Raw genomic sequence first — 18,002 nt, forward strand, 5'->3', positions numbered from 1 at the left:
GATATTTCGGATCCCTTTGAAGACTATAGGGCCAAAGGAAATATCCTCCGATAACAAAGAGAAAGACGCTTTCTGAGAAACTTCTTTGTGTTCTGTGAAATCATCTCACAGAGTTACAGCTTTCCCCTCAAGAAGTCGTTCGATAAGGCAGTTCTTGTGGAATTGGCAAAGTGATATTTGGAAGCCCGTAGAGAGCTATGGTGAAAAAGGAAATATCCTCAGATGAAATCTGGAAAGAAGCTTTCTGAGAAACTGCTTAGTGTTCTGTTAATTCATCTCACAGAGTTACATCTGTATTTCGTGGATCTCTTTGCTAGCCTTATTTCTGTAGAATCTGAGAACAGATATTTCGGATCCCTTTGAAGATTATAGGGCCAAAGGAAATATCCTCCGATAACAAAGAGAAAGAAGCTTTCTGAGAAACTTCTTTGTGTTCTGTGAAATCATCTCACAGAGTTACAGCTTTCCCCTCAAGAAGACTTTCGCTAAGACAGTTCTTGTGGAACTGGCAAAGTGATATTGGGAAGCCCATAGAGGGCTATGGTGAAAAAGGAAATATCCCCAATGAAATCTGGAAAGAAGCTTTCTGAGAAACTGCTTCGTGTTCTGTTAATTCATCTCACAGAGTTACATCTGTATTTCGTGGATCTCTTTGCTAGCCTTATTTCTGTGGAATCTGAGAACAGATATTTCGGATCCCTTTGAAGACTATAGGGACTAAGGAAATATCTCCCGATAACAAAGAGAAAGAAGCTTTCTGAGAAACTTCTTTGTGTTCTGTGAAATCATCTCACAGAGTTACAGCTTTCCCTAGAAGAATCCTTTCATTAAGACAGTTCTTGTGGAATTGGAAAAGTGATATTTGGTAGCCCATAGAGGGCTATGGTGAAAAAGGAAATATCCTCAGATGAAATCTGGAAAGAAGCTTTCTGAGAAACTGCTTAGTGTTCTGTTAATTCATCTCACAGAGTTACATCTGTATTTCGTGAATCTCTTTGCTAGCCTTATTTCTGTGGAATATGAGAACAGATATTTCGGATCCCTTTGAAGACTACAGGGCCAAAGGAAATATCCTCCGATAACAAAGAGAAAGAAGCTTTCTGAGAAACTTCTTTGTGTTCTGTGAAATCATCTCACAGAGTTACAGCTTTCCCCTCAAGAAGCCTTTCGCTAAGACAGTTCTTGTGGAATTGGCAAAGTGATATTTGGAAGCCCATAGAGGGCTATGGTAAAAAAGGAAATATCCTCCGATGAAATCTGGAAAGAAGCTTTCTGAGAAACTGCTTAGTGTTCTGTTAATTCATCTCACAGAGTTGCATCTGTATTTCGTGGATCTCTTTGCTAGCCTTATTTCTGTAGAATCTGAGAACAGATATTTCGGATCCCTTTGAAGATTATAGGGCCAAAGGAAATATCCTCCGATAACAAAGAGAAAGAAGCTTTCTGAGAAACTTCTTTGTGTTCTGTGAAATCATCTCACAGAGTTACAGCTTTCCCCTCAAGAAGACTTTCGCTAAGACAGTTCTTGTGGAATTGGCAAAGTGATAATTGGAAGCCCATATAGGGCTATGGTGAAAAAGGAAATATCCCCAATGAAATCTGGAAAGAAGCTTTCTGAGAAACTGCTTAGTGTTCTGTAATTCATCTCACAGAGTTACATCTGTATTTCGTGGATCTCTTTGCTAGCCTTATTTCTGTGGAATCTGAGAACAGATATTTCGGATCCCTTTGAAGACTATAGGTCCAAAGAAATATCCTCCGATTACAAAGAGAAAGAAGCTTTCTGAGAAAGTTCTTTGTGTTCTGTGAAATCATCTCACAGAGTTACAGCATTCCCGTCAAGAAGAATTTCACTAAGACAGTTCTTCTGGAATTGGCAAAGTGATATATGGAAGCCCCTAGAGGGCTATGGTGAAAAAGGAAATATCCTCAGATGAAATCTGGAAGGAAGCTTTCTGAGAAACTGCTTAGTGTTCTGTTAATTCATCTCACAGAGTTACATCTGTATTTCGTGGATCTCTTTGCTAGCCTTATTTCTGTGGAATCTGAGAACAGATATTTCGGATCCCTTTGAAGACTATAGGGCCAAAGGAAATATTCTCCGATAACAAAGAGAAAGAAGCTTTCTGAGAAACTTCTTTGTGTTCTGTGAAATCTTCTCACAGAGTTACAGCTTTCTCGTCAAGAAGAATTTCGCTAAGACAATTCTTGTGGAATTGGCAAAGTGATATTTGGAAGCCCATAGAGGGCTATGGTGAAAAAGGAAATATCCCCAGATGAAATCTGTAAAGAATCTTTCTGAGAAACTGCTTAGTGTTCTGTTAGTTCATCTCACAGAGTTACATCTCTATTTCGTGGATCTCTTTGCTAGCCTTATTTCTGTGGAATCTGAGAACAGATATTTCGGATCCCTTTGAAGACTACAGGGCCAAAGGAAATATCCTCCGATAACAAAGAGAAAGAAGCTTTCTGAGAAACTTCTTTGTGTTCTGTGAAATCATCTCACAGAGTTACAGCTTTCCCCTCAACAAGCCTTTCGCTAAGACAGTTCTTGTGGAAATGGCAAAGTGATATTTGGTAGCCCATAGAGGGCTATGGTGAAAAGGAAATATCCTCAGATGAACTCTGGAAAGCAGCTTTCTGAGAAACTGCTTCGTGTTCTGTTAATTCATCTCACAGAGTTACATCTGTATTTCGTGGATCTCTTTGCTAGCCTTATTTCTGTGGAATCTGAGAACAGATATTTCGGATCCCTTTGAAGACTATAGGGACTAAGGAAATATCTTCCGATAACAAAGAGAAAGAAGCTGTCTGAGAAACTTCTTTGTGTTCTGTGAAATCATCTCACAGAGTTACAGCTTTCCCCTCAACAAGCCTTTCGCTAAGACAGTTCTTGTGGAATTGGCAGAGTGATATTGGGAAGCCCATAGAGGGCTATGGTGAAAAAGGAAATATCCCCAATGAACTCTGGAAAGAAGCTTTCTGAGAAACTGCTTAGTGTTCTGTTAATTCATCTCACAGAGTTACATCTGTATTTCGTGGATCTCTTTGCTAGCCTTATTTCTGTGGAATCTGAGAACAGATATTTCGGATCCCTTTGAAGACTATAGGGACTAAGGAAATATCTTCCGATAACAAAGAGAAAGAAGCTTTCTGAGAAAGTTCTTTGTGTTCTGTGAAATCATCTCACAGAGTTACAGCATTCCCGTCAAGAAGAATTTCACTAAGACAGTTCTTCTGGAATTGGCAAAGTGATATATGGAAGCCCCTAGAGGGCTATGGTGAAAAAGGAAATATCCTCAGATGAAATCTGGAAAGAAGCTTTCTGAGAAACTGCTTAGTGTTCTGTTAATTCATCTCACAGAGTTACATCTGTATTTCGTGGATCTCTTTGCTAGCCTTATTTCTGTAGAATCTGAGAACAGATATTTCGGATCCCTTTGAAGACTATAGGGCCAAAGGAAATATTCTCCGATAACAAAGAGAAAGAAGCTTTCTGAGAAACTTCTTTGTGTTCTGTGAAATCTTCTCACAGAGTTACAGCTTTCCCGTCAAGAAGAATTTCGCTAAGACAATTCTTGTGGAATTGGCAAAGTGATATTTGGAAGCCCATAGAGGGCTATGGTGTAAAAGGAAATATCCCCAGATGAAATCTGTAAAGAATCTTTTTGAGAAACTGCTTAGTGTTCTGTTAGTTCATCTCACAGAGTTACATCTCTATTTCGTGGATCTCTTTGCTAGCCTTATTTCTGTGGAATCTGAGAACAGATATTTCGGATCCCTTTGAAGACTACAGGGCCAAAGGAAATATCCTCCGATAACAAAGAGAAAGAAGCTTTCTGAGAAACTTCTTTGTGTTCTGTGAAATCATCTCACAGAGTTACAGCTTTCCCTAGAAGAAGCCTTTCGCTAAGACAGTTCTTGTGGAAATGGCAAAGTGATATTTGGTAGCCCATAGAGGGCTATGGTGAAAAGGAAATATCCTCAGATGAACTCTGGAAAGCAGCTTTCTGAGAAACTGCTTCGTGTTCTGTTAATTCATCTCACAGAGTTACATCTGTATTTCGTGGATCTCTTTGCTAGCCTTATTTCTGTGGAATCTGAGAACAGATATTTCGGATCCCTTTGAAGACTATAGGGACTAAGGAAATATCTTCCGATAACAAAGAGAAAGAAGCTTTCTGAGAAACTTCTTTGTGTTCTGTGAAATCATCTCACAGAGTTACAGCTTTCCCTAGAAGAATCCTTTCATTAAGACAGTTCTTGTGGAATTGGAAAAGTGATATTTGGTAGCCCATAGAGGGCTATGGTGAAAAAGGAAATATCCTCAGATGAAATCTGGAAAGAAGCTTTCTGAGAAACTGCTTAGTGTTCTGTTAATTCATCTCACAGAGTTGCATCTGTATTTCGTGGATCTCTTTGCTAGCCTTATTTCTGTGGAATATGAGAACAGATATTTCGGATATCTTTGAAGACTACAGGGCCAAAGGAAATATCCTCCGATAACAAAGAGAAAGAAGCTTTCTGAGAAACTTCTTTGTGTTCTGTGAAATCATCTCACAGAGTTACAGCTTTCCCCTCAAGAAGACTTTCGCTAAGACAGTTCTTGTGGAATTGGCAAAGTGATAATTGGAAGCCCATATAGGGCTATGGTGAAAAAGGAAATATCCCCAATGAAATCTGGAAAGAAGCTTTCTGAGAAACTGCTTAGTGTTCTGTAATTCATCTCACAGAGTTACATCTGTATTTCGTGGATCTCTTTGCTAGCCTTATTTCTGTGGAATCTGAGAACAGATATTTCGGATCCCTTTGAAGACTATAGGTCCAAAGAAATATCCTCCGATTACAAAGAGAAAGAAGCTTTCTGAGAAAGTTCTTTGTGTTCTGTGAAATCATCTCACAGAGTTACAGCATTCCCGTCAAGAAGAATTTCACTAAGACAGTTCTTCTGGAATTGGCAAAGTGATATATGGAAGCCCCTAGAGGGCTATGGTGAAAAAGGAAATATCCTCAGATGAAATCTGGAAAGAAGCTTTCTGAGAAACTGCTTAGTGTTCTGTTAATTCATCTCACAGAGTTACATCTGTATTTCGTGGATCTCTTTGCTAGCCTTATTTCTGTGGAATCTGAGAACAGATATTTCGGATCCCTTTGAAGACTATAGGGCCAAAGGAAATATTCTCCGATAACAAAGAGAAAGAAGCTTTCTGAGAAACTTCTTTGTGTTCTGTGAAATCTTCTCACAGAGTTACAGCTTTCCCGTCAAGAAGAATTTCGCTAAGACAATTCTTGTGGAATTGGCAAAGTGATATTTGGAAGCCCATAGAGGGCTATGGTGAAAAAGGAAATATTCCCAGATGAAATCTGTAAAGAATCTTTCTGAGAAACTGCTTAGTGTTCTGTTAGTTCATCTCACAGAGTTACATCTCTATTTCGTGGATCTCTTTGCTAGCCTTATTTCTGTGGAATCTGAGAACAGATATTTCGGATCCCTTTGAAGACTACAGGGCCAAAGGAAATATCCTCCGATAACAAAGAGAAAGAAGCTTTCTGAGAAACTTCTTTGTGTTCTGTGAAATCTTCTCACAGAGTTACAGCTTTCCCGTCAAGAAGAATTTCGCTAAGACAATTCTTGTGGAATTGGCAAAGTGATATTTGGAAGCCCATAGAGGGCTATGGTGTAAAAGGAAATATCCCCAGATGAAATCTGTAAAGAATCTTTTTGAGAAACTGCTTAGTGTTCTGTTAGTTCATCTCACAGAGTTACATCTCTATTTCGTGGATCTCTTTGCTAGCCTTATTTCTGTGGAATCTGAGAACAGATATTTCGGATCCCTTTGAAGACTACAGGGCCAAAGGAAATATCCTCCGATAACAAAGAGAAAGAAGCTTTCTGAGAAACTTCTTTGTGTTCTGTGAAATCATCTCACAGAGTTACAGCTTTCCCTAGAAGAAGCCTTTCGCTAAGACAGTTCTTGTGGAAATGGCAAAGTGATATTTGGTAGCCCATAGAGGGCTATGGTGAAAAGGAAATATCCTCAGATGAACTCTGGAAAGCAGCTTTCTGAGAAACTGCTTCGTGTTCTGTTAATTCATCTCACAGAGTTACATCTGTATTTCGTGGATCTCTTTGCTAGCCTTATTTCTGTGGAATCTGAGAACAGATATTTCGGATCCCTTTGAAGACTATAGGGACTAAGGAAATATCTTCCGATAACAAAGAGAAAGAAGCTTTCTGAGAAACTTCTTTGTGTTCTGTGAAATCATCTCACAGAGTTACAGCTTTCCCTAGAAGAATCCTTTCATTAAGACAGTTCTTGTGGAATTGGAAAAGTGATATTTGGTAGCCCATAGAGGGCTATGGTGAAAAAGGAAATATCCTCAGATGAAATCTGGAAAGAAGCTTTCTGAGAAACTGCTTAGTGTTCTGTTAATTCATCTCACAGAGTTGCATCTGTATTTCGTGGATCTCTTTGCTAGCCTTATTTCTGTGGAATATGAGAACAGATATTTCGGATCCCTTTGAAGACTACAGGGCCAAAGGAAATATCCTCCGATAACAAAGAGAAAGAAGCTTTCTGAGAAACTTCTTTGTGTTCTGTGAAATCATCTCACAGAGTTACAGCTTTCCCCTCAAGAAGACTTTCGCTAAGACAGTTCTTGTGGAATTGGCAAAGTGATAATTGGAAGCCCATATAGGGCTATGGTGAAAAAGGAAATATCCCCAATGAAATCTGGAAAGAAGCTTTCTGAGAAACTGCTTAGTGTTCTGTAATTCATCTCACAGAGTTACATCTGTATTTCGTGGATCTCTTTGCTAGCCTTATTTCTGTGGAATCTGAGAACAGATATTTCGGATCCCTTTGAAGACTATAGGTCCAAAGAAATATCCTCCGATTACAAAGAGAAAGAAGCTTTCTGAGAAAGTTCTTTGTGTTCTGTGAAATCATCTCACAGAGCTACAGCATTCCCGTCAAGAAGAATTTCACTAAGACAGTTCTTCTGGAATTGGCAAAGTGATATATGGAAGCCCCTAGAGGGCTATGGTGAAAAAGGAAATATCCTCAGATGAAATCTGGAAAGAAGCTTTCTGAGAAACTGCTTAGTGTTCTGTTAATTCATCTCACAGAGTTACATCTGTATTTCGTGGATCTCTTTGCTAGCCTTATTTCTGTGGAATCTGAGAACAGATATTTCGGATCCCTTTGAAGACTATAGGGCCAAAGGAAATATTCTCCGATAACAAAGAGAAAGAAGCTTTCTGAGAAACTTCTTTGTGTTCTGTGAAATCTTCTCACAGAGTTACAGCTTTCCCGTCAAGAAGAATTTCGCTAAGACAATTCTTGTGGAATTGGCAAAGTGATATTTGGAAGCCCATAGAGGGCTATGGTGAAAAAGGAAATATCCCCAGATGAAATCTGTAAAGAATCTTTCTGAGAAACTGCTTAGTGTTCTGTTAGTTCATCTCACAGAGTTACATCTCTATTTCGTGGATCTCTTTGCTAGCCTTATTTCTGTGGAATCTGAGAACAGATATTTCGGATCCCTTTGAAGACTACAGGGCCAAAGGAAATATCCTCCGATAACAAAGAGAAAGAAGCTTTCTGAGAAACTTCTTTGTGTTCTGTGAAATCATCTCACAGAGTTACAGCTTTCCCCTCAACAAGCCTTTCGCTAAGACAGTTCTTGTGGAAATGGCAAAGTGATATTTGGTAGCCCATAGAGGGCTATGGTGAAAAGGAAATATCCTCAGATGAACTCTGGAAAGCAGCTTTCTGAGAAACTGCTTCGTGTTCTGTTAATTCATCTCACAGAGTTACATCTGTATTTCGTGGATCTCTTTGCTAGCCTTATTTCTGTGGAATCTGAGAACAGATATTTCGGATCCCTTTGAAGACTATAGGGACTAAGGAAATATCTTCCGATAACAAAGAGAAAGAAGCTGTCTGAGAAACTTCTTTGTGTTCTGTGAAATCATCTCACAGAGTTACAGCTTTCCCCTCAACAAGCCTTTCGCTAAGACAGTTCTTGTGGAATTGGCAAAGTGATATTTGGAAGCCCGTAGAGGGCTATGGTGAAAAAGGAAATATCCCCAATGAAATCTGGAAAGAAGCTTTCTGAGAAACTGCTTCGTGTTCTGTTAATTCATCTCACAGAGTTACATCTGTATTTCGTGGATCTCTTTGCTAGCCTTATTTCTGTGGAATCTGAGAACAGATATTTCGGATCCCTTTGAAGACTATAGGGCCAAAGGAAATATCCTCCGAGAACAAAGAGAAAGAAGCTTTCTGAGAAACTTCTTTGTGTTCTGTGAAATCATCTCACAGAGTTACAGCTTTCCCCTCAAGAAGCCTTTCGCTAAGACAGTTCTTGTGTAATTGGCAAAGTGATATTTGGAAGCCCATAGAGGGCTATGGTGAAAAAGGAAATATCCCCAGATGAAATCTGTAAAGAATCTTTCTGAGAAACTGCTTAGTGTTCTGTTAGTTCATCTCACAGAGTTACATCTCTATTTCGTGGATCTCTTTGCTAGCCTTATTTCTGTGGAATCTGAGAACAGATATTTCGGATCCCTTTGAAGACTACAGGGCCAAAGGAAATATCCTCCATTAAAAAAGAGAAAGAAGCTTTCTGAGAAACTTCTTTGTGTTCTGTGAAATCATCTCACAGAGTTACAGCTTTCCCTAGAAGAAGCCTTTCGCTAAGACAGTTCTTGTGGCAATGGCAAAGTGATATTTGGTAGCCCATAGAGGGCTATGGTGAAAAGGAAATATCCTCAGATGAACTCTGGAAAGCAGCTTTCTGAGAAACTGCTTCGTGTTCTGTTAATTCATCTCACAGAGTTACATCTGTATTTCGTGGATCTCTTTGCTAGCCTTATTTCTGTGGAATCTGAGAACAGATATTTCGGATCCCTTTGAAGACTATAGGGACTAAGAAAATATCTTCCGATAACAAAGAGAAAGAAGCGTTCTGAGAAACTTCTTTGTGTTCTGTGAAATCATCTCACAGAGTTACAGCTTTCCCTAGAAGAATCCTTTCATTAAGACAGTTCTTGTGGAATTGGAAAAGTGATATTTGGTAGCCCATAGAGGGCTATGGTGAAAAAGGAAATATCCTCAGATGAAATCTGGAAAGAAGCTTTCTGAGAAACTGCTTAGTGTTCTGTTAATTCCTCTCACAGAGTTACATCTGTATTTCGTGGATCTCTTTGCTAGCCTTATTTCTGTAGAATCTGAGAACAGATATTTCGGATCCCTTTGAAGATTATAGGGCCAAAGGAAATATCCTCCGATAACAAAGAGAAAGAAGCTTTCTGAGAAACTTCTTTGTGTTCTGTGAAATCATCTCACAGAGTTACAGCTTTCCCCTCAAGAAGACTTTCGCTAAGACAGTTCTTGTGGAATTGGCAAAGTGATATTGGGAAGCCCATAGAGGGCTATGGTGAAAAAGGAAATATCCCCAATGAAATCTGGAAAGAAGCTTTCTGAGAAACTGCTTAGTGTTCTGTTAATTCATCTCACAGAGTTACATCTGTATTTCGTGGATCTCTTTGCTAGCCTTATTTCTGTGGAATCTGAGAACAGATATTTCGGATCCCTTTGAAGACTATAGGTCCAAAGAAATATCCTCCGATAACAAAGAGAAAGAAGCTTTCTGAGAAAGTTCTTTGTGTTCTGTGAAATCATCTCACAGAGTTACAGCATTCCCGTCAAGAAGAATTTCACTAAGACAGTTCTTCTGGAATTGGCAAAGTGATATATGGAAGCCTCTAGAGGGCTATGGTGAAAAAGGAAATATCCTCAGATGAAATCTGGAAAGAAGCTTTCTGAGAAACTGCTTAGTGTTCTGTTAATTCATCTCACAGAGTTACATCTGTATTTCGTGGATCTCTTTGCTAGCCTTATTTCTGTGGAATCTGAGAACAGATATTTCGGATCCCTTTGAAGACTATAGGGCCAAAGGAAATATTCTCCGATAACAAAGAGAAAGAAGCTTTCTGAGAAACTTCTTTGTGTTCTGTGAAATCTTCTCACAGAGTTACAGCTTTCCCGTCAAGAGGAATTTCGCTAAGACAATTTTTGTGGAATTGGCAAAGTGATATTTGGAAGCCCATAGAGGGCTATGGTGAAAAAGGAAATATCCCCAGATGAAATCTGTAAAGAATCTTTCTGAGAAACTGCTTAGTGTTCTGTTAGTTCATCTCACAGAGTTACATCTCTATTTCGTGGATCTCTTTGCTAGCCTTATTTCTGTGGAATCTGAGAACAGATATTTCGGATCCCTTTGAAGACTACAGGGCCAAAGGAAATATCCTCCGATAAAAAAGAGAAAGAAGCTTTCTGAGAAACTTCTTTGTTTTCTGTGAAATCATCTCACAGAGTTACAGCTTTCCCTAGAAGAAGCCTTTCGCTAAGACAGTTCTTGTGGAAATGGCAAAGTGATATTTGGTAGCCCATAGAGGGCTATGGTGAAAAGGAAATATCCTCAGATGAACTCTGGAAAGCAGCTTTCTGAGAAACTGCTTCGTGTTCTGTTAATTCATCTCACAGAGTTACATCTGTATTTCGTGGATCTCTTTGCTAGCCTTATTTCTGTGGAATCTGAGAACAGATATTTCGGATCCCTTTGAAGACTCTAGGGACTAAGGAAATATCTTCCGATAACAAAGAGAAAGAAGCTTTCTGAGAAACTTCTTTGTGTTCTGTGAAATCATCTCACAGAGTTACAGCTTTCCCCTCAACAAGCCTTTCGCTAAGACAGTTCTTGTGGAATTGGCAAAGTGATATTTGGAAGCCCGTAGAGGGCTATGGTGAAAAAGGAAATATCCCCAATGAAATCTGGAAAGAAGCTTTCTGAGAAACTGCTTCGTGTTCTGTTAATTCATCTCACAGAGTTACATCTGTATTTCGTGGATCTCTTTGCTAGCCTTATTTCTGTGGAATCTGAGAACAGATATTTCGGATCCCTTTGAAGACTATAGGGCCAAAGGAAATATCCTCCGAGAACAAAGAGAAAGAAGCTTTCTGAGAAACTTCTTTGTGTTCTGTGAAATCATCTCACAGAGTTACAGCTTTCCCCTCAAGAAGCCTTTCGCTAAGACAGTTCTTGTGTAATTGGCAAAGTGATATTTGGAAGCCCATAGAGGGCTATGGTGAAAAAGGAAATATCCCCAGATGAAATCTGTAAAGAATCTTTCTGAGAAACTGCTTAGTGTTCTGTTAGTTCATCTCACAGAGTTACATCTCTATTTCGTGGATCTCTTTGCTAGCCTAATTTCTGTGGAATCTGAGAACAGATATTTCGGATCCCTTTGAAGACTACAGGGCCAAAGGAAATATCCTCCATTAAAAAAGAGAAAGAAGCTTTCTGAGAAACTTCTTTGTGTTCTGTGAAATCATCTCACAGAGTTACAGCTTTCCCTAGAAGAAGCCTTTCGCTAAGACAGTTCTTGTGGCAATGGCAAAGTGATATTTGGTAGCCCATAGAGGGCTATGGTGAAAAGGAAATATCCTCAGATGAACTCTGGAAAGCAGCTTTCTGAGAAACTGCTTCGTGTTCTGTTAATTCATCTCACAGAGTTACATCTGTATTTCGTGGATCTCTTTGCTAGCCTTATTTCTGTGGAATCTGAGAACAGATATTTCGGATCCCTTTGAAGACTATAGGGACTAAGAAAATATCTTCCGATAACAAAGAGAAAGAAGCGTTCTGAGAAACTTCTTTGTGTTCTGTGAAATCATCTCACAGAGTTACAGCTTTCCCTAGAAGAATCCTTTCATTAAGACAGTTCTTGTGGAATTGGAAAAGTGATATTTGGTAGCCCATAGAGGGCTATGGTGAAAAAGGAAATATCCTCAGATGAAATCTGGAAAGAAGCTTTCTGAGAAACTGCTTAGTGTTCTGTTAATTCATCTCACAGAGTTACATCTGTATTTCGTGTTTCTCTTTGCTAGCCTTATTTCTGTGGAATCTGAGAACAGATATTTCGGATCCCTTTGAAGACTACAGGGCCAAAGGAAATATCCTCCGATAACAAAGAGAAAGAAGATTTCTGAGAAACTTCTTTGTGTTCTGTGAAATCATCTCACAGAGTTACAGCTTTCCCCTCAAGAAGCCTTTCGCTAAGACAGTTCTTGTGGAATTGGCAAAGTGATATTTGGAAGCCCATAGAGGGCTATGGTGAAAAAGGAAATATCCTCCGATGAAATCTGGAAAGAAGCTTTCTGAGAAACTGCTTAGTGTTCTGTTAATTCCTCTCACAGAGTTACATCTGTATTTCGTGGATCTCTTTGCTAGCCTTATTTCTGTAGAATCTGAGAACAGATATTTCGGATCCCTTTGAAGATTATAGGGCCAAAGGAAATATCCTCCGATAACAAAGAGAAAGAAGCTTTCTGAGAAACTTCTTTGTGTTCTGTGAAATCATCTCACAGAGTTACAGCTTTCCCCTCAAGAAGACTTTCGCTAAGACAGTTCTTGTGGAATTGGCAAAGTGATATTGGGAAGCCCATAGAGGGCTATGGTGAAAAAGGAAATATCCCCAATGAAATCTGGAAAGAAGCTTTCTGAGAAACTGCTTAGTGTTCTGTTAATTCATCTCACAGAGTTACATCTGTATTTCGTGGATCTCTTTGCTAGCCTTATTTCTGTGGAATCTGAGAACAGATATTTCGGATCCCTTTGAAGACTATAGGTCCAAAGAAATATCCTCCGATAACAAAGAGAAAGAAGCTTTCTGAGAAAGTTCTTTGTGTTCTGTGAAATCATCTCACAGAGTTACAGCATTCCCGTCAAGAAGAATTTCACTAAGACAGTTCTTCTGGAATTGGCAAAGTGATATATGGAAGCCTCTAGAGGGCTATGGTGAAAAAGGAAATATCCTCAGATGAAATCTGGAAAGAAGCTTTCTGAGAAACTGCTTAGTGTTCTGTTAATTCATCTCACAGAGTTACATCTGTATTTCGTGGATCTCTTTGCTAGCCTTATTTCTGTGGAATCTGAGAACAGATATTTCGGATCCCTTTGAAGACTATAGGGCCAAAGGAAATATTCTCCGATAACAAAGAGAAAGAAGCTTTCTGAGAAACTTCTTTGTGTTCTGTGAAATCTTCTCACAGAGTTACAGCTTTCCCGTCAAGAAGAATTTCGCTAAGACAATTTTTGTGGAATTGGCAAAGTGATATTTGGAAGCCCATAGAGGGCTATGGTGAAAAAGGAAATATCCCCAGATGAAATCTGTAAAGAATCTTTCTGAGAAACTGCTTAGTGTTCTGTTAGTTCATCTCACAGAGTTACATCTCTATTTCGTGGATCTCTTTGCTAGCCTTATTTCTGTGGAATCTGAGAACAGATATTTCGGATCCCTTTGAAGACTACAGGGCCAAAGGAAATATCCTCCGATAAAAAAGAGAAAGAAGCTTTCTGAGAAACTTCTTTGTTTTCTGTGAAATCATCTCACAGAGTTACAGCTTTCCCTAGAAGAAGCCTTTCGCTAAGACAGTTCTTGTGGAAATGGCAAAGTGATATTTGGTAGCCCATAGAGGGCTATGGTGAAAAGGAAATATCCTCAGATGAACTCTGGAAAGCAGCTTTCTGAGAAACTGCTTCGTGTTCTGTTAATTCATCTCACAGAGTTACATCTGTATTTCGTGGATCTCTTTGCTAGCCTTATTTCTGTGGAATCTGAGAACAGATATTTCGGATCCCTTTGAAGACTCTAGGGACTAAGGAAATATCTTCCGATAACAAAGAGAAAGAAGCTTTCTGAGAAACTTCTTTGTGTTCTGTGAAATCATCTCACAGAGTTACAGCTTTCCCCTCAACAAGCCTTTCGCTAAGACAGTTCTTGTGGAATTGGCAAAGTGATATTTGGAAGCCCGTAGAGGGGTATGGTGAAAAAGGAAATATCCCCAATGAAATCTGGAAAGAAGCTTTCTGAGAAACTGCTTAGTGTTCTGTTAATTCATCTCACAGAGTTACATCTGTATTTCGAGGATCTCTTTGCTAGCCTTATTTCTGTGGAATCTGAGAACAGATATTTCGGATCCCTTTGAAGACTATAGGGCCAAAGGAAATATCCTCCGAGAACAAAGAGAAAGAAGCTTTCTGAGAAACTTCTTTGTGTTCTGTGAAATCATCTCACAGAGTTACAGCTTTCCCCTCAAGAAGCCTTTCGCTAAGACAGTTCTTGTGTAATTGGCAAAGTGATATTGGGAAGCACATAGAAGGCTATGGTGAAAAAAGAAATATCCTCAGATGAAATCTGGAAAGAAGCTTTCTGAGAAACTGCTTAGTGTTCTGGTAATTCATCTCACAGAGTTACATCTGTATTTCGTGGATCTCTTTGCTAGCCTTATTTCTGTGGAATCTGAGAACAGATATTTCGGAACCCTTTGAAGACTATAGGGCCAAAGGAAATATCCTCCGATAACAAAGAGAAAGAAGCTTTCTGAGAAACTTGTTTGTGTTCTGTGAAATCCTCTCACAGAGTTACAGATTACCCAGAAGAAGCCTTTCGCTAAGACAGTTCTTGTGGAATTGGCAAAGTGATATATGGTAGCCCATGGAGGGCTATGGTGAAAAAGGAAATATCCTCAGATGAAATCTGGAAAGCAGCTTTCTGAGAAACTGCTTAGTGTTCTGTTAATTCATCTCACAGAGTTACATCTTTATTTCGTGGATCTCTTTGCTAGCCTTATTTCTGTGGAATCTGAGAACAGATATTTCGGATCCCTTTGAAGACTATAGGGCCAAGGGAAATATCTTCCGATAACAGAGAGAAAGAAGCTTTCTGAGAAACTTCTTTGTGTTCTGTGAAATCATCTCACAGAGTTACAGCTTTCCGCTCAACCATCCTTTCGCTAAGACAGTTCTTGTAGAATTGGCAAAGTGATATTTGGAAGCCCATAGAGGGCTATGGTGAAAAAGGAAATATCCTCAGATGAAATCTGGAAAAAGCTTTCTGAGAAACTGCTTAGTGTTCTGTTAATTCATCTCACAGAGTTACATCTGTATTTCGTGGATCTCTTTGCTAGCCTTATTTCTGTGGAATCTGAGAACAGATATTTCGGATCCCTTTGAAGACTATAGGGCCAAAGGAAATATCCTCCGATAACAAAGAGAAAGAAGCTTTCTGAGAAACTTCTTTGTGTTCTGAGAAATCATCTCACAGAGTTACAGCTTTCCCCTCAAGAAGACTTTCGCTAAGACAGTTCTTGTGGAATTGGCAAAGTGATATTGGGAAGCCCATAGAGGGCTATGGTGAAAAAGGAAATATCCCCAATGAAATCTGGAAAGAAGCTTTCTGAGAAACTGCTTAGTGTTCTGTTAATTCATCTCACAGAGTTACATCTGTATTTCGTGGATCTCTTTGCTAGCCTTATTTCTGTGGAATCTGAGAACAGATATTTCGGATCCCTTTGAAGACTATAGGTCCAAAGAAATATCCTCCGATAACAAAGAGAAAGAAACTTTCTGAGAAACTTCTTTGTGTTCTGTGAAATCATCTCACAGAGTTACAGCATTCCCGTCAAGAAGAATTTCACTAAGACAGTTCTTCTGGAATTGGCAAAGTGATATATGGAAGCCCCTAGAGGGCTATGGTGAAAAAGGAAATATCCTCAGATGAAATCTGGAAAGAAGCTTTCTGAGAAACTGCTTCGTGTTCTGTTAATTCATCTCACAGAGTTACATCTGTATTTCGTGGATCTCTTTGCTAGCCTTATTTCTGTGGAATCTGAGAACAGATATTTCGGATCCCTTTGAAGACTATAGGGCCAAAGGAAATATCCTCCGATAACAAAGAGAAAGAAGCTTTCTGAGAAACTTCTTTGTGTTCTGTGAAATCATCTCACAGAGTTACAGCTTTCCCTAGAAGAAGCCTTTCGCTAAGACAGTTCTTGTGGAAATGGCAAAGTGATATTTGGTAGCCCATAGAGGGCTAATGTGAAAAGGAAATATCCTCAGATGAACTCTGGAAAGCAGCTTTCTGAGAAACTGCTTCGTGTTCTGTTAATTCATCTCACAGAGTTACATCTGTATTTCGTGGATCTCTTTGCTAGCCTTATTTCTGTGGAATCTGAGAACAGATATTTCGGATCCCTTTGAAGACTATAGGGACTAAGGAAATATCTTCCGATAACAAAGAGAAAGAAGCTTTCTGAGAAACTTCTTTGTGTTCTGTGAAATCATCTCACAGAGTTACAGCTTTCCCTAGAAGAATCCTTTCATTAAGACAGTTCTTGTGGAATTGGAAAAGTGATATTTGGTAGCCCATAGAGGGCTATGGTGAAAAAGGAAATATCCTCAGATGAAATCTGGAAAGAAGCTTTCTGAGAAACTGCTTAGTGTTCTGTTAATTCATCTCACAGAGTTACATCTGTATTTCGTGAATCTCTTTGCTAGCCTTATTTCTGTGGAATCTGAGAACAGATATTTCGGATCCCTTTGAAGACTACAGGGCCAAAGGAAATATCCTCCGATAACAAAGAGAAAGAAGCTTTCTGAGAAACTTCCTTGTGTTCTGTGAAATCATCTCACAGAGTTACAGCTTTCCCCTCAAGAAGCCTTTCGCTAAGACAGTTCTTGTGGAATTGGCAAAGTGATATTTGGAAGCCCATAGAGGGCTATGGTGAAAAAGGAAATATCCTCCGATGAAATCTGGAAAGAAGCTTTCTGAGAAACTGCTTAGTGTTCTGTTAATTCATCTCACAGAGTTACATCTGTATTTCGTGGATCTCTTTGCTAGCCTTATTTCTGTAGAATCTGAGAACAGATATTTCGGATCCCTTTGAATATTATAGGGCCAAAGGAAATATCCTCCGATAACAAAGAGAAAGAAGCTTTCTGAGAAACTTCTTTGTGTTCTGTGAAATCATCTCACAGAGTTACAGCTTTCCCCTCAAGAAGACTTTCGCTAAGACAGTTCTTGTGGAATTGGCAAAGTGATATTTGGAAGCCCATAGAGGGCTATGGTGAAAAAGGAAATATCCCCAATGAAATCTGGAAAGAAGCTTTCTGAGAAACTGCTTAGTGTTCTGTTAATTCATCTCACAGAGTTACATCTGTATTTCGTGGATCTCTTTGCTAGCCTTATTTCTGTGGAATCTGAGAACAGATATTTCGGATCCCTTTGAAGACTATAGGTCCAAAGAAATATCCTCCGATAACAAAGAGAAAGAAGCTTTCTGAGAAAGTTCTTTGTGTTCTGTGAAATCATCTCACAGAGTTACAGCATTCCCGTCAAGAAGAATTTCACTAAGACAGTTCTTCTGGAATTGGCAAAGTGATATATGGAAGCCCCTAGAGGGCTATGGTGAAAAAGGAAATATCCTCAGATGAAATCTGGAAAGAAGCTTTCTGAGAAACTGCTTAGTGTTCTGTTAATTCATCTCACAGAGTTACATCTGTATTTCGTGGATCTCTTTGCTAGCCTTATTTCTGTGGAATCTGAGAACAGATATTTCGGATCCCTTTGAAGACTATAGGGCCAAAGGAAATATTCTCCGATAACAAAGAGAAAGAAGCTTTCTGAGAAACTTCTTTGTGTTCTGTGAAATCTTCTCACAGAGTTACAGCTTTCCCGTCAAGAAGAATTTCGCTAAAACAATTCTTGTGGAATTGGCAAAGTGATATTTGGAAGCCCCTAGAGGGCTATGGTGAAAAAGGAAATATCCCCAGATGAAATCTGTAAAGAATCTTTCTGAGAAACTGCTTAGTGTTCTGTTAGTTCATCTCACAGAGTTACATCTCTATTTCGTGGATCTCTTTGCTAGCCTTATTTCTGTGGAATCTGAGAACAGATATTTCGGATCCCTTTGAAGACTACAGGGCCAAAGGAAATATCCTCCGATAAAAAAGAGAAAGAAGCTTTCTGAGAAACTTCTTTGTGTTCTGTGAAATCATCTCACAGAGTTACAGCTTTCCCTAGAAGAAGCCTTTCGCTAAGACAGTTCTTGTGGAAATGGCAAAGTGATATTTGGTAGCCCATAGAGGGCTAT

This window comes from Macaca fascicularis, chromosome 15 (genome assembly GCF_037993035.2).
Source record: "Macaca fascicularis isolate 582-1 chromosome 15, T2T-MFA8v1.1".
In the NCBI taxonomy this organism is placed as follows: Eukaryota; Metazoa; Chordata; class Mammalia; order Primates; family Cercopithecidae; genus Macaca; species Macaca fascicularis.